Source organism: Lissotriton helveticus, chromosome 3_1 (genome assembly GCF_964261635.1).
Source record: "Lissotriton helveticus chromosome 3_1, aLisHel1.1, whole genome shotgun sequence".
In the NCBI taxonomy this organism is placed as follows: Eukaryota; Metazoa; Chordata; class Amphibia; order Caudata; family Salamandridae; genus Lissotriton; species Lissotriton helveticus.
This window is the reverse complement of record NC_136061.1, coordinates 2,062,030,846-2,062,048,966: the sequence shown is the minus strand read 5'-3', so window position 1 is coordinate 2,062,048,966 and position 18,121 is coordinate 2,062,030,846. Positions and strand designations below refer to the sequence as shown.

Sequence of the window (18,121 nt, the reverse complement as noted above, 5' to 3'; positions counted from 1 at the left end):
GGTCAAGTCATCTAAAATGGCTGCCGTGCACGACAAAAGTGTGGCATTTGAAAAAAGGCAAGATGGCGCAGACAATGTTTTTCAACACTTCCTGATTTCCTTCGAATCGAACGTTAACAGACGTTGGGGCATATTACCAAAGTTAAGCGATATTTATCCCTAACGATGCTTAGCAACACATTTTTTACCGCTAAGCATCGTCAGAAATTATCGCAGATAAACCTTGCTATTATCAAGGTTTATCGCAAATGCCATAAAAAACTACCGCAATGCATTAATATCGCTGAAAACTCAGCGATATTCATGCATTACCGAGCTAATGCTCTTAGCCATGTTATCCACCTCCCATTGGATAACATGGCTAAGAACTGCTCAGGGCAGGTGGTAGCTTTTGGAGATATTCGCGCTTAGCACGAATATCTCCAAAAGTTGGTAATAGGAGATAGCGATGTTAGCGACTGTTTCAAGTCGCTAACATCTTGGCATGCCCACTTTGCATGTCATTAGTGATAAATATCACTGACATGCAAAGTGGGGCCCAAGATGGTCGCTATCTCCTACTAGCGGTCGCTAACTGGTGTTAGCAACAGCTAGGTAATACAGAGATAATTTTATCTCCGCGAAGCGGAGCGCTGTTACAGATATATATCTTTTTTTGAACGTTAATTTCTCAAAATCCACTGAAGCACATATATTGAGACCTAGCAAAGGCACATCAGGCTACCAGTCCCTAATATTTTGCCAAGTTTCGTGCAAATCCATTCAGCCGTTCGATTATTAATATTATTTTTTTTTTTGCCCCGCGGGGCCCTTTTAAAACCTCCACATCAAACCTAGGGGGTCAGCGAGGATCTACTATGCCCCCTTATGGTCATTTGCCCCTTCGCTTTGGCCTCCTCTTGTCTCTCGATCCTACCGAGAGACAAGATGGCGGCCGCTACGGACTGTTTGGAATGTTCACAGACGCCGGAGAACCAATCAGCTTCGCTTCACAAAGCTCCGTACCGCGAAAAGTCCGCGAACCGGAGCGCTGCCCGGTCCGCTGTTACAGATATATATCTTTTTTTGAACGTTAATTTCTCAAAATCCACTGAAGCACATATATTGAGACCTAGCAAAGGCACATCGGGCTACCAGTCCCTACAATTTTGCCAAGTTTTGTGGAAATCCATTCAGCCGTTCGGGCTAAAAGTGAGGCCAACCGCCCTATGGAAAACTCAATGTTAAAAACACGTTTTGGGACCCCCCTTTTTTCTCGGCCCCCCCTTGACGAACCCCCCCCCCCCAAATTTTCAGGGGCTGCTCAGAAACAAAATGTTCCATTTTCCTGAAAATTTCAGCCAATTCCGTCCACAAACGCCAAAGTTATTAGACATAGGATTTATTCTCTATGGGATTTTTGAAAATTCTAACTATATATACCTACTGGCGACCGCCAGTAGGTAATATATAGATATGAAAATATAACATTTACCATGCTAAATAAATAAAATAATTGTACTTACAGTTGCAAAGCTGAAGTTCATCCACCTCCCAAAATTCCAATCCACAAAAAAATCAAGAATAAAAACTAAGAACCTCCACAAAACAAGACGCAATACAAAATGTCTATATTAAATTCCCAGAAGTAATCCATAGCTATTGGAACCCATAAAAACCAGAAAAACTCAAAGTAAAAACCGCACAAGCAAAAACAAAAAAGGAAAGGAAATTTAAAAATAATGTGAATCAAAATTAATAACCCTTTTTTTTTAAAGTATTAAAAATAGCTACAAACATTGCACTCCAACTTTTTAATCTGAAAAAATAAATAACATATCTACCTACACAATATATAGATCCCAAATACAATATAAATATAAAATTACAACTCTACAAAGTATAACTCAAAACTATATGTACAATAACTTACTACTACCAAATTATAGTTAGGCCTACCGTGTTACACTAGATAACAACGTAACACAAACTACCACTAAACAATCATACAAAAGAAAATTATACCATAATCCACACTAGCTAGACCTACCTCTAAAGCCCTCAATAGAATTTTTTTTAAAAGGCAGCAACAGAGAACCATGACAGACACAAATGAAATCAACCTGGGCATGGGAAAAAAATACCAACTAAATAAAAATTAAAAACATCCCACTAATAAAATTATTGTTAATAATTTTTTTACAAAAAAAATTCTAAAGCACATAAAATAACATTTTGATGGTAAAATTAAATATACACATTTTTACTGACATAAAACATCAATTTTTCATATAGACAAAATCAATTCATAACTTAAAATGAATACTAACTATATTATAATAATACATTAATTAAGGTTTATTGTTTTCTATTTTATTGATCATAAACACAAATATACATAAAACATAAAATTGAATAATGACATTAAAAACGGAACTAAGAAAATTTAAAACATACAGTTGTAACTTGAAATACATTTTAGAAATTAAATTATTATCAAAAACAGATAGACAACTTTCCCACAAAGAAATGTGAGAAAAGGGTCATTTGTTCAGCTACATTTGAGGTTTGCAGGGGGTTCTGGGTAGGAAAACGTTGGGGGATCCACACCAGCCATACCTCCCTGGACTCCCCCAGGTGTCTAGTTTTCAGAAATGTGAGGGTTTGGTAGGTTTCCCTAGATGGCCGCCGAGACCGTGGCCATAACCCAGGTGACCCCCCCTTGCAATACCTGGTCGTTTTGTGATAGCCAATTTTGATGTCTCCTCAATAACTTTTGGGCCCTTGCCTGTTGCGGGTACTTAGGCCACCCACATGAGTGAGGTACCATTTTTATCGGTAGACCTGGGGAAATGCTGGGTGGTAGGAAATTTGTGTCAGCCTGGTGATTTCACAACTTCACCACACAGAAATTTGATTGAAAAAGTCATTTTTTACAGCTAAATTTGAGGTTTGCAGGGGATTCTGGGTTGGAAAACGTTGGGGGGTCCACACAAGCCATACCTCCCTTGACTCCCCCGGGTGTCTTGTTTTCAGAAATGTGTGGGTTTGGTAGGTTTCCCTAGATGGCCACCAAGACCGTGGCCATAACCCAGGTGACCCCCCCTTGCAATACCTGGTCGTTTTGTGATAGCCAATTTTGATGTCTCCTCAATAACTTTTGGGCCCTTGCCTGTTGCGGGTACTTAGGCCACCCACATGAGTGAGGTACCATTTTTATCGGGAGACCTGGGGGAACGCTGGGTGGTAGGAAATTTGTGTGAGCCTGGTGATTTCACAACTTCATCACACAGAAATTTGATTGAAAAAGTCATTTTTCACAGCTAAATTTGAGGTTTGCAGGGGATTCTGGGTTGGAAAACGTTGGGGGGTCCACACAAGCCATACCTCCCTGGACTCCCCCGGGTGTCTTGTTTTCAGAAATGAGTGGGTTTGGTAGGTTTCCCTAGATGGCCGCCGAGACCGGGGCCAAAACCCAGGTGACCCCCACTTGCAAAACCTGGTCTTTTTGTGATAAGAAATGTAGATGTCTCCACAATACGTTTGGGGCACCTTTCTGTCGGGAGTACTTAGACCACCCAAACAAGTGAGGTACCATTTTTATTGGGAGACCTGGGTGGTAGGAAATTTGTGTCAGCTCAGTGATCCAACCACTTTCCCACACATACATTGGAGAAAAACATCCTTTTTACAGCTAAATTTGAGGTTTGCAGGGGATTCTGGGTAAGAAAAAATTGGAGGGTCCAAGCAAGCCATACCTCCCTGGGTTTCTAGTTTTTAGAAATGTGTGGGTTTGGTAGGTTTCCCTAGATGGCCACTGAGCCCGGGGCCAAAAACCCAGGTGACCCCCCCTTTCAAAACCACGTTGTTTTGTGATGGGCAATTTTGATGTCTCCTTAATACATTTTGGGTCCTCCCCAGTTGCGGGTACTTGGGACACCCACACGAGTGAGGCACCATTTTTATGTGAGACCTGGCGGAACGCTGTGTGGTAGGAAATCCCATAACTTTCCTACAAAGAAATTTGAGAAAAAATTCATTTTTCTGCTAAATTCAAGGTTTGCAGGGGGTTCTGGGAAGGAAAACATGGGGGGGGGGGTGTCCACGCAAGCCATACCTCCCTAAACTCCACCGGGTATCTAGTTTTCAGAAATGTGTGGGTTTGGTCGGTTTCCCTAGATGGCCGCCGAGCCCTGGGCCACACATACGAGTGAGGTACCTTTTTATCGGGAGACCTGGGGGAACGCTGCGTGGTAGGAAATTTGTCTCAGCCCAGTGATCCCACAACTTTCCAACACAGAAATGTGAGGAAAAGCTGTTTTTGGGATAAAATTTGAGGTTTGCAAGGGATTTTGGGTAACAGAACCTGGTGAGAGCTAGACAAGTCATCCATCCTGAACTTCCCTGGGTGTCTAGTTTGCAAAAATGTATAGGTTAGCTAGGTTTCCCTAGCTGCCGGCAGAGCTAGGGTTCAAAATTTACAGCTAGGCACTTTGCAAAAAAAGGGTCAGTTTCACTATAAAAATGTGGTGTGTCCACGTTGCATTTTGGGCCATTTCCTGTCGCGGACACTAGGCCTACCCACACAAGTGAGGTACTGTTTTTATCAGGAGGCTTTGGTGAGTGCGGGGTAGGTGGAATTTTGTGGATCCATGCAGATTCCAGAACTTTCCATCACAGAAATGTGAGGAAAATGTGATTTTACAAAGTTTGAGGTTTTGCATGGGATTCTGGGTAACAGAACCTGGTGAGAGCCACACAGGTCACCCCATCCTGGATTCCCCTGGGTGTCTAGTTTTCAAAAAATGCCTAGGTGCCAGCTGAGCTAGGGTCCAAGAACCACAGCTAGGTACACAGCAAAAAAAGGGTGAATTTTCCCCGGAAAAAAAGTATGTGCTCACGTTGCATTTTGGGCCCTGTCTTGTTGCAGGCCCTATGCCTACCCATACAAGTGAGGTACCATTTTTACCGAGAGACTTAGGGAAACTCAGAATAGTAGAACTAGTGTTTTTGCCAATTGATTTTCCATGCATTTACCCTTCCAAATGTAAGACAGTGTGTAAAAAATAATTCATTTCCAAAAATGCCCTCTAATTCACATGCTGGAATAGGTACCCACGTATATGGAGTTGTGCAAATAAACACTGCTTCTAAACTCCATATTTTGTTACCATTTTGGAAAAACATAGTTTTCATAGATACCTATTTTTCACTCTTTTTATTTTACCAAGTGAATTGCTGTATACCTGGTACTCAATTAAAAAACGTAGCAAGGTGCAGCTCGGTTATTGGCTCTGGGCACTTCAGATTCTTGGTGAACTTACAAGTCCTATATACCCCTGCAACCATAACGCTCCAGTGTAAGTAAGTATTTTATTTAGTATAGTTACTTTAAACCATTGCTACAAAGTATCTCATGACATTTCATTTATAAGTTACAATTTTAAAAACGGGGCCGATTAGGATCGCGGTTTTCCCGCATCCTCCGGGCCGGCGGAAGGCAACGCCGGCCCGGAGGATGCGGGAAAACCGCTGCGGAGCCTCCAAAGACCCACCGCCAAATTAGGATGGCTGGTGGGTCTTGGATTCCGTCCGCTGCTTTCCCGCCGCGGTCACCTTCCGACCGCGGCGGAAAAGAACTAACATGGCTGGCGGTGTCTATCAGACACCGCCAGCCATATTAGGATGTAGGGAAAGTAATGGTTTTCCGCGGCGGTTTTTCCGCTGTGGAAAAGCATACGGACATTCACTTTGGGGGCCCGTTGCGGGCCCCCTGGGTGAAGGTTGCGTGGGGGGTGCACATGGGGGGTACCTATGGTACCCCCCTGCATTTGCGTGCACAATGCAGCAGGCACCGCGCGGTGCCTGCCGCTTTGTGCACGCAAATGCTGTGCGTGCATTTTTAACATTGCTGCGGGTGCAGCTTGAAGCTCCACCCGCCGCAATGTTAAACAATAGAGGATGTGACCGCCACCCTGGCGGTCACATCCTAATCTGCACAGAGGGAACGCCGCAGCCCATGCGGACGTTCCCTCATGCTCTGGGGTCGCGGACGGACTCAAGTCCGTCCGCGATCCTAATCGGCCCCATAGTATGAAACAATTTGTTAAAAATCTGTAAATTCTGTACAGAATATTTGTTTCGCAGCATCCAACTCAGTTCTTAATGATTATAATGTTGTTCTGTCCAAAGTTAGAGACCAGTGGCCGGCATCTTGATTTTGTGGCATTCTCTTCTCTGCTTGTCTCAAATATACCAGCCAGCAGTTCAGCTGCGTGTCCCCTGGTGCAAAGCATGCCAGCACAGCCTGCCTCCATGTGTGGATGCCTCTCTGGTTAAAAAGTGGCTTTAAGAGCTGTTTCCGTTCCTGTGTTAGTTCTTTGCACTTACAGAGCAGATGCAGCATATCCTCTTCCGCTGTGCAGCACATGCGACAGATGGATAACGCTCCAGTGGCCATCACGGAATATTGCTAGTAAAAATCTGTCATGCTTAGAAGAAGGTACAGGTGAAAATGCAGACACCAATAGCAGTTTTTTTCAACTCATTTGCAATATGTTTTAATTTGAACTGTTACTTTCTATAGGAAAACCTTGAAGGATCTACACAAATGACCCCTTGCTGAATTCAGAATTGTGTCTACTATTCAGAAATGTATAGCTTTCTGGGATCCATTATTGTTTTTACATCAATTTATAGCAGTAACTGAAAGGAGGTTGAAAGCACAAAAAATAGAAAAAATAGGCTATGTCCCACTAAAATGCCCAAACTGTGTAGAAATGTTTTGTTTTCTAACAAAAGTCTGCCTGTTACTGAAAGCTGGGAAAATGGTGATTTTATCACCACAAATGCTTTATTGATACCATTTGCATGGGAAAAAGCAGAAGCTCTCTTATTCAGCACTGGTTTCCAATTTTTCACCAACATTTCGCTGTATTTTGGCTAATTTCTAGGTCCCCTCCAGGGGGAATCCACAAACCCTGGGCACCTTTAGAATCCTCAGGATGTTGGAAGAAAAGGACGCAAATTTGATGTGGACAAAACATTACAGGGGCCTAAGCGCGAACTCCTCCAAATAGCCAAAAAGGGCTCAGCATTGGGGGGAAAAAGCCAAGCAGTTAATGGGTTAAAATATCTAAAATTAAAAATTTAAATTAAAACATATTTACACAAACATACTTTAAAAATCTCTTGACCCTTTTCCCTGTAAATTTAACATCCCACTATGAAAACGTTTACTATAAATATATTTTCATTTAAACATATTGCAATAATTTTTTTAATTACATTAATAAACTTTACAATACATTTTTAAAATAAACATGCATAACTTCAAACTATTTTCAAATGAAATACATACAAATACATAAAATAGATTTCTAAACAAACACAACTAGTTAACAAAAAAAATGTAAAGAAATAACAGTATATATAGTGACTATTTAATATATTTTACAATATTAAGCAAGACTAAAAATTACATCAAGATATTCTTGCAACATTGTGATATTCCGGCAACAATATTTTTCTATCACAATTTTTTCGATATTGTGTTCAAACGTTTCGGAGGGTAAGAGTCCATTCGCTGACCTACTGTTAAGCTATAGGGCTACCAAAAGCTGTTAGAAGCCCCTTTTTCTAAGGAGCCCAGCTGACCAGTAGCAACTGGACAAGGCTTGGACCCAGCTGCTGGCTTCTGTTGGTATGTGTCTTGTTCTCCAAGTGCTATTCCTGCGGTCCTGGGACTCTTGGCTGGGTCAAAGTGTGCTCCTTCTGACATCTTGATAAAGCTGGGATTTAGAAAAGTTTTTACCCCAAAGACCTCTGGAGGACCTGGACAAATCTGCCAAGTCTCTAAGAGAGAGGTAAATTGCCAATGGGTCAAAGATTCAGGTTGCTCTCACTCTGAGCTTTTCCGAAACATCAAATCTGTTTCAGTGGGGCTTTATAAAGACAGTGTCTGGCTTTGTGGAGCTCCGTTTGACTACTTAATTCTGTCCTGCCTGATTAATCCAAGCTAAAAAAAAAAGTGACTTTGTGCAAACATAGGTGAAGCACCAATAAACATCCAGCCAGAAAAGGATCTTTATGGAGAGTGAATTATACATTTTTCCAGCTCAGAGCTTTCACACCAAAAGTCAACGGCTTCACCAGGACCTCGTTCAACAGCTATCCCACCTCAAGAAGCCCTTCTCAGCCACAGTCTGCAGCCCTGCCCCGCTGAAGGTTTGTGAGTTCTATCTTTGGAGACTAAGTGGCTGATTTAGATCTCAATGTATTGGTTACTCCTACTAGGATATAATGGGATTTATATTTCGGTGAACTGGATATCCATTACTGTTGTGAAGGAGTAACCCATCTGCAGAGATGTGAATCAGGCCCTAAGTCAGAAGATAAAACTTCCGACTGGGTTGAACCTGGTTTCTTTATTCAACCTGCGTTCCATTGCAGAAGGCCTTAATGCAAACAATATCTCTTGATTGGTCCCCTGGTGCTGTAGGCTTCTAAAGCACGGCAACTGACGAGGAGTCGAGGAAAGTACGCAGCAGGTCGGGCCAATGAGGAGTCCTCCATTCCTTCCTGGCTGTTGCCTCATGGAATGCCACCTCATGTTTTCCTCAATCTTGTGACTCGCCAGATACAGGAACTGTGAGGAGGCCCCCATCCCAGCATTAGTGAGAAGACCATGCTTTGTAAATGTGGACTTTGTATTAGTCCAACCCTTACCACTGTAACTTTTATGAAAATGTAACCTCAAGTGAATCTGCAACTTGTATATATGTAACTTGTTACAATGATAGAACGGTCCAGAGGTGGTAGGTTTCAAATAGGTATTTATTGAGATACAAGGTTACAGAGATATGATGTTGAAGCCAGGATGTAAAGTAGGCCAGTAAGTATCCTTGTAAATACGCCCCACCAGGAGCTGTCCTCCTGGCAGCTCAGCCTTCAGTCACCAACCGAATCTGTACACCCATCCAACATTCTATGACATGTACAACATAATCCATTGTGCTTTGCACGCGTGGGTTCGGATCCCATCCTCGTCGCCAATGTTACAATGATAGAACGGTCCAGAGGTGGTAGGTTTCAAGTAGGTATTTATTGAGATACAAAGTTACAGAGATATGATGTTGAAGCCAGGATGTAAAGTAGGCCAGTAAGTATCCTTGTAAATACACCCCACCAGGAGCTGTCCTCCTGGCAGCTCAGCCTTCAGTCACCAACTGAATCTGTACACCCATCCAACATTCTATGACATGTACAACATTCCACACAGAGAGCAGGGGAAGAAAGAGAATATAGAAATAACCATACAACATAACTCTAACCACTAGTATCTGTACTAGACTTATGTACTTACTACCATTCTTATGGATTTTAGAGCTTATCTGTTTGTATCTTTCCCCAAGTGAATCTGCAACTTGTATATATGTAACTCTAACCACTCGTATCTGTAGTAGACTTATGTACTTACTACCATTCTTATGTGAATTTAGAGTTTTTTTGTTTGTATATTGTATGTATCTCATGTACTCTGATGCCCTGTAATGTAACTGGTCCTTTTGTAAAGCTCTCCGACACCTTCGGGTAAAGTTCACGCTATATAAAATCTCATTAATTAATAAATATATAAAAATCATAGGTGAAAGCAGCAGGGCCTGCCGAACAAGACCAGCTGGCCCGGCTGCTAAAGTTCAGTGCCCGCTCCATGACTAAATAGGCTAGCCGTAGGCCACCTACAGAGACGAGCAGCAGGTTCAAAGCTGCAATGCGATGCCCAGTACCGGGGAGCGGCTTCGGCAATGTTTACAAACCGGACAGGCACGTGCTGACTCCACAGCCAACAAGCGCTTCGGAATTCTGTGTAGCGCACTAGGATTGGATGAGTTGCTATCCATGCTCCAATCCTAGGTCATCTTACTCAGGACGAGCCCCTCTCGCTCCCAGTAGGATCACAGAATATATTCAGCCATGGAATTGGTTGTCGTGCGAACCGGAAGAACTGAAATTACCGACAAAGTGAATGTCTTCTGTAAGCCCTTAAAACATCAATAACTGACGACAGCGAAACTTTACATATGGTCCGTGTAAGTACCGCAACGATGGTCGGGCAGCTTATAAGTAATGTTCTATTAATGTACCATTCGTCGCAATCAATCAATCAATCAATCAGTGACACTTGTAAAGCGCGCTACATACCCGTAGGGTCTCAAGGCGCTTGGGGGGGGGGGGGGTGCCGCTACTGCTCGAACAGCCAGGTCTTCAGCTTCTTCCTGAAGGAGAGGTGATCTTGGGTCAGGCGCAGGTCGGACGGGAGGGAGTTCCAGGTCTTGGCGGCCAGGTAGGAGAAGGACCAACGTCTATGTATGTGTAATGCAGACAGGAACTTACTGAACTATTGCATAACTACTTACAGTTCGGAAGGAATTATGTACTTATAAATATATTTTTAGAAAAAGGGCATTGTTGCGGTACTACGATTGCATAACATTTGAGATCATTTGCAGACGTTTGTGCTAAAAGGTGCTTGCAGGGGGCGTCTCTCTAAGTATCTGAAATGTCTGGGTCCTGCTCAGAGTTTCCAGTTCGAGCTTCTTTGGGAATGTATACTTGACCACAGCAGCTTTGTCTGATTCCTGACTGCTCCAGCACTGTTCTGCGTTATTCCGGCTTATAGCTTCCTGTGTGTTCCTGCCCGTTATGCCTGCAGTGCGCGTTTTTTTTTCTTGGTGATGCCTACATAGTGGGTTTGCTGAGCATAGACTAGTAGTTTGTGGCTCGTGTCTGCTCAAAAGAACCAGGAGCGTGATTTATCTTGTTCAGAGTCAGTATTCCTACTTGCTCGGAGTTGAAGAGGAGGTGTAATAGAGTAACAAATAGTGCACTAACGTGCCCTTTTATATAGCAGTCTAATGTACATTTTTAATCCGTGTCGATATATAAATATTTTAGTTCATGAACGGCCATGCATTATTTTATATTTCTTTGTTTTTCTAAAATTGTTGTGCTTTAACAAGATCAGTATTTAATAATATATCAAAGGGGGGCCGTGACTGCCCATGTCAAAAAGGAAGATCATCCTGGAGTCATTCTGGACTCATCTGATGATTACAGTCAGGCTATTCCTGCAATTATCCAGGGAAGTCATCCCAAGCCATCCTGAAGTATGCCTGTAGGACGAAAAATGTAAATGTGATGATGACTTCTACTGGCAGGGAGTGATTACCTTTTACAATTCCACGAATACTAATAGACAACTTCAGGATGAGTGAGAATTACACCAGGATGGGTTCTAGCTAATTTAAGGATGACTGTCAATTATTCCAGGATGATCCTATAACCGCTCCAGGATGGAAGTGGATTACTCTGGAATGATCCCATGACAATTTCTGGATGAGTGTGGATTATTCCTGGATGATCCTATGACAGCTTCAGGATGGCTATTGATTACATCAGAATGGCCCCATTATATTGGAGGGGCGTGGCTTGGCGCGCAAACGGAATGGCCGCCTAACTGAACGGCTCCCGTTTCCTACACCATTAATCCTGCATTAATCCTCACTGGCTGGAGGGCTGGCTCTCCCTACCTCGGCGGAATCGACGGAACACGGTATCGGCTACTCTCGACCCTGATTACGGATCGCTAGGAGATAACTCCGGTCGGCTGTCGGCACTGGAAGTTTTGCCGGCGTAGACCCTGGAACTCAGCGACAGGAACCTCGGCTGCGGGCGATCACGCGAGGCCGGTGCGGACCACGAGGAGGAAGGCCCTGGACAGAGGCCTTGCTGAGAGAGATCGCCGAGGCCCACGGGACGGGTGAGGCATCGGATCCTGCCCTGCACAACGGCGGAACCTACCGGGGGGTCAGGAGCTGCTGATCCCCTGAGCGTGGTGGCATCGAGAGACCTGGCCGAGAGGGTGGCTGCGCCGCCGGCGCACAGTGAACTTGATCGCCCCCTGACAGCGGCTGCAGAACACGGCGGGAGAGGAGCGGGCTGCTCCATCGACTGAGGGACCGTCGCCGCGGCGCAGTGAGTACCCGGCCAATTTGCAGTGACCCGCCATTGGGCTCGGACTGCTTTATTACACGCTGGCATACCTGTGGCGGTGGTGCCTGCGCTCCGTGGTGGGGGTGCAGTCTCGTCCCTGCCGCAGCTCGCCGGGGCCTGGCCCCCACCTTGAGACTAACTACCTGCCCGCATAATCCTGATTGATTCGGAGCCTCATGGCACAGGGGTCCCGGTGTGCTGCCATTGGCCAGAGGGAACGCTGAGACGGTGCTAGAGAGATCCGATCAGTAAGCGACGAGTGAGTGCTTTGGCTGCCCCTAATCCCTGCTTCCTCTGTACAACACATGACTAGTTGCCCTCGTCTGGTCATCCGGCCCTGGGTACTGCACACATCTTAGCTGTAGCGGGCTGTGTGACGACTGGGAGGAGAGGGGCCGGTCACCTTGCCTACTCAAGCACCAGTTCTTAGCCACCTAGACAGATTCCGCGAAGGTGGCCCAGGAGCGACGTAGGGGCACCATGGTGCGCCCGGAAAACCGACAATCAAAGCTCAGCTTCGAGGGCTTCAAGAAGGGAACGAAGCCGGGGATGGTGGAACCTGGGCCTAGCGGCACGGACTCGGCCGCTATACCCTCCCCCACGGCCACTTTGGATCTACACGGCCTGTTTCAGGAAATGCGTCAGGGCTTTGCCACGGTGGTGGAGAAGGTGGATAGAATGACGTCCAGATTGGATGCATTAGTGCACAAAGTCGATCAACACGAGGAGAGGATAACCGCGACAGAACAGCGAATCTCTGATAATGACGACCTCACTGCTACTCACACCTCCCAGCTTGCTCGCATGGATGGTCTTCTGAGAGTCATAGCAGCCAAGAATGAGGATTTGGAAGCCCGCAGTAGACGCAACAACATCCGCGTCACGGGTATTCCGGAATCCACAGACACTGGTCGAATGGAGATTTACATTGAGGCGCTCCTCCGGGCGTCCATAGGGGATGACGCCTTCTCACCTCAATTCATTGTGGAGAGAGCTCACAGATCCTTGGCTCCTGTTCCGAAGCCCGGATTGCCACCTAGACCAATTATTGCTCGGTTATTGAATTACCGCGACCGAGATGTTGCCTTGAGAGCTGCTAGAGCCAAACGCACCCTGCATTACAATGGAGTTGCCTTTTCCCTGTATCCTGATTTTACCCCCCTGGTGCAGGAGGAACGGCGGAAATTCTTGACCGTCAAAAAGAAGCTGAGAGAGGCCCAGATAGATTATGCACTGTTGTACCCGGCAAGATTGAGGGTGACACATCAGGGCAAGCAACGCTTTTTCACGGATCCGAGTAAAGTGGAGGAATATTTGAGACAACAGCGCAGGGCACAGAGAGGCAGGCGGGATGAACATGCGGACTCTGATGTGGAGTTGCCCCGGCGGACAATACTGAATGATGTACCCTGCTTTCCCTGGATGACTCTACCCTGGGGCTGCATTGCTATTTCTGTCTCACATCTGTTGCCTCTGGAAGTATTCTTGCATTTATTGGGAGGTGCCAGCGCCTGAATCCACTAGCTGTACCCAATATGTAGGAACTGCCCCCTCTAACCCCGCCTCTAAAGTGGACGGTACCGAATGAGAGGCTATCGGGTGAGGGGGTGGCTGTGCGCTATTGCTGATGGTCCCCCTACGGGAGTACCCCGACATTGACTACTGGTTGCGGGAGTTCTGGGGGTGGGGGAGGTGGGTGGGCATGGGACTGACTGGCTGCTGGCATGATCGGGATGCAGTAGTGGGAGGGGGGATGGGATCTGTTACAGGGGAGGTTGTTTGGCTGGTGCCAGCAGTTGACTGGATGTACAATGTGTTCCGTGATGTGTTGCATGAGCTGCTGCAACTTCTGAACTCGCAGCGGCACGATGTTTATATCCGAACGTATCAGGAGCATGGCTAATTCTGCAGCTGATGCGCAATTGAAATGTTTGTCTTGGAACGTCCGAGGGCTCAACGATGCTAAGAAGTGCAGAAATGTCTTAGCGTATGTGGATCGCCACCAGGTGCAGCTTGCAATGTTACAAGAAACACACTTAGCTCCCCGAGGTCGCATGACTTTTGGCAGTAGATGGGCCACTACCCGGTCCTTCTCCTCTTATTCCTCGTACGCGAGAGGAGTGGTTATCCTGATTAAACGTACAGTTCCCTTTCAGGTGTGTGGTGAATTGACGGACGTGGAGGGCCGCTATGTATTACTATGGGGGCGGCTAGGCCGCGACACCTTCACCTTGGTTAACTGCTATGCTCCGAACCTTGATGTACCTTGCTTTTTCACCACACTATGGGGTAAAATTCTGGACATAGGGTCCCGCTACATCATCTGGGGGGGGGGAGGCTTCAATATAGCGTTGGAACCTCACTTGGACAGGGCAGATAGGGAGACACGCTACAAACCCAGATCAAGAGAAGCGTTAGAGGGTGTGCTCTCTGAGGGTAACCTAGTAGATGCCTGGCGTCAGCTACACCCTGGCTGTATGGAGGGTACCCATTTCACATCACAGACTGGGACATGGGCACGACTTGATTACTTCCTCTTGACTAGAGAAGCGATAACGGGGGTGTCTAACGTCACACATCTTCCAAGATCGTACTCGGACCACAGTCCGGTACTGCTGACTTTAATAGTCCCTGGCTGGGATAACCCTAGGCCGCGCTGGCGTCTACAGCCAACAGCGTTGCTGGACGAGGTATTCCGTGCCGAACTGGGGGAGGAGATCACTGCTTTTTTCCCGAGAAACAAGGGAACTGTTGATTCTGTTGAAACTATCTGGGAGGCTTTCAAGGTTACTATTAGGGGACACTGTATGTCAAAGAGTTTTGGGGTGCTGCGCGACATACAACGCACAATCCGGAAACTAGAGGGTGAGATGAGGATGTTGGAGGCGCAAATGGTGGAGGGCGATGCCTTAGCCGCACACGCAGCATTCAGAGCTAAGCTCACGCAGGATGAGGAAGAGGCACACAGAGAGACTAGGTTTAGGGGCAAACACTGGCAGGCGAGGAAATACTGCGAGGGTGACAGGCCTGGCAAGGCGTTAGCCATATTGACGGGGATGCCGCGCGCTGACAATACTGTCCTTGAAGTGGTCAATAGCCAGGGACACACTGTCAGGGACTCGGAAGACTTGTTAACGGCATTTGTCTCCCATTATCACACATTATACACCACGGTCACCACCCCCGACATACAGTATGATGACTTTCTAGGTGACTTAGCTTTATGCTGGCTTAGCGATGTTGACAGACGATTCCTTGCTGCCCCTTTTGAAATGGCTGAAGTTAGGGATGCGATCATGTCTCTCCAAAACGGGAAGTCGCCTGGATTGGACGGACTTCCCGCGGAATTCTACAAGGCCTATGTAGACACCATGGCTCCGGTCCTCAGAGAGGTCTTTGTGGAGTCACTCGAGGACGGCCTCCTTCCTAGATCCATGCGCGAAGTCGTCATCACCTCCTTATTGAAACCAGGCCAAAACCCCGCTTCCTGCGATTCATATCGTCCCCTTTCACTTCTCAACTGTGATGTAAAAATACTGGCTAAAGTCCTAGCCACCAGGTTGTCTCTCCTTATGACCCGGATAGTGTTGCCGGATCAGTCTGGCTTTGTCCCGAGCCGCTCCACATCAAATAACCTGCGCACGCTTTTCTCCCTGCTCCATACGGTCCATCCGGACCTCCTCTTTTTAGACGCCACAAAAGCGTTCGACTCAGTAGAATGGCCTTATTTGTTCTCTGTCTTGACCCGCATGGGATTCCCCACTATTTTCATATCCTGGATCCACTTACTGTATACGCACCCTACGGCTCGAGTCCTGATTAATGGTCGTCTTTCTGCACCACTCGTCATCTCTAGGGGTACCCGACAGGGATGCCCCCTGTCTCCCCTGTTGTTCGTGATAGCCATTGAACCTCTTGCGTGCCGACTACGACAGCTTCATGGTGAAGGAGCGATTCGCTGTCTCCAACGCCAGATTGATGTGTCGTTATACGCGGATGATATAACGCTGTTTGTTAAGGATCCGGTTCACAACTTAAATCCCCTGCTCAGAGAATTTGTGGTTTTCGGGCGACTGTCGGGGGTACAGATCAATTGGGCGAAATCCCACTTCTTTCCGCTCACTGAGGTCGTACCCGACTTTCACTTAGACTACCCCCTCGAGTGGTGCAGGTCCGAACTTCGGTATCTGGGCATCCAAATATCCCGAGACAAAGACGAAATCCTGCGCTCTAATTATGGCGTCGCTGTGACCAAACTCACTGCTCTAGTGGACCGATGGATTTCCCTTCCCATTTCCATGGCAGGACGAGCTTCCCTGGTCAAAATGGTGGTGCTCCCGCGCTTCCTTTATTTTTTTCTCAATATCCCATTTTACCCAGGCGCCTTTTTTTTCAAGACTCTGAGATCGGAACTTTGCCGCCTTTTTTGGGGAGGCAGGGGTCCGAGACTTAGATCGTCCGTGTTGATATTGCCATATGATAAAGGGGGATTTGACCTCCCAGATTTCGAACTCTACTACCTCTGTGCGCAGGCGCACTATGTATATCACTGGCTTCGCCCTACGCCCTTCATGCCTCAATTGGCGGTGGAGGACTGGATAGCCAATCCCCTGCCTTTGAATGGCCTCCTTCATTGCCAGCCCTCGGCCATAACGACACCTCATACGTCAGTTACATGTACTATTGATGCATGGTGCCGACTGGCTAAAAGACTCGACTGCAGATTATTATACTCTCCCCTGCTACCGTTGACATATCATCCCGGGCTCACATTACTACAAGAGACGGGCTTCCAGAGACTCTGTGCGGCACTGAAGATTGCTTGTTGGGGTGACCTCTTCACGGCAGGGCGCTTTAAAACTGCGGATGAGTTCTTTAAGGCACATGCTCGCACCCCCCTTCTCTCCATCCCTCGCTACCTCGCTCTCTCCATCCCTCGCTCCCTCCCTCCATCCCTCTCTCGCTGCCTCTCTCCCTCCCTTGATCCCTCTCTCCCTCCCTGTCTGTCTCTCTCACTCTCTCTCTCTCACTCCCTGTCTCTCTCACTCCCTGTCTCTCTCACTCCCTGTCTCTCTCACTCCCTGTCTCTCTCACTCACTCCCTCCCTCTCTCACTCACTCCCTCTCTCTCTCACTCACTCCCTCCCTCTCTCTCACTCCCTCCTCTGTCTCTCTCCCTCTCCCACTCCCTTCCCCGCCCACACTCCCTCCGTCGCCCACACTCCCTCTGTTACCCTCACTCCCTCCGTCATCCTCTGTCGCCATCCTCCCTCTCCCTCCCTTTCTCTGTGTCCCTCTCCCTCCCTTTCCCTCTCCCCTCTCTCTCCCTCTCTTTCCATCCCTCCCTGTCTATGTCCCTCGACCTGCCTGTGTGTCAGCCCCGGGTGAGACAGCTTCCTGACACACACAGCCGCACCCAAGCACTTCACAGGTTGTTAAAGGCCATTTGAATGCTAATGAGGCTTTGTTGTATTCCACCTCATCTTAGGCCCCTGCAGCTCCACTCTGGCTAAGTGAGAATTGCCCGACCCTGGCCCCCACAGAGCAGCAGAGACTCTCAGAGTCGCGCTGCAGCAGACAATCTTTAAAAGAAAAAAAAATACATTGGTAGGATGTCTGCAAGGTCCGCGGGCCGCCAGGGAAGGCTTGCCGGGCCGCCCCTGGCCCTACTATGAGTACCCATGCTCTAGGATGACGTGGTGAAAGGGAGGCATGTTTTTGTCCTTGATATTTGGATTTAAGCGGGGACTCCAAGTCAAGTTCATTTTCACGGTCTAATGCGTCATTTTTAGTTGTGGATTTTTGATGAAGGACACTAGCCATCCCTGCTAAAAGGGCCAGGTTTTCAAGTTTCTGCAAACTCATCCGCGAACTTGCATCACCAGGCTGAGAAGTTGTGCTTTCAGCATGAGCTTTGTTACCCACTCTTATATAATCCAGTCCACTCTGCTTGGCTTTTTTGTCCTTGCATCTTTTTTCTGCAATTTCTTCCTCTTGTAGTTCGCGTAACCCCCTCTTAAGTCTACCAGCGCTTCCCCGATTGCCACAGTCCATTAACATCTGCTTTTCCTCCAGTGCCTTTTGAAGTA

At 46.9% G+C, this 18,121-nt stretch overlaps 1 protein-coding gene across 3 annotated transcripts in view; it reads right to left on the bottom strand.

Moving 5' to 3' along the window:
- The window catches only part of LOC144824092 (uncharacterized), a 37,430-nt gene that overhangs the window by 15,686 nt on the left and 3,623 nt on the right, over positions 1 to 18,121 (bottom strand). The gene's annotated exons all lie outside the window — the stretch shown is intronic.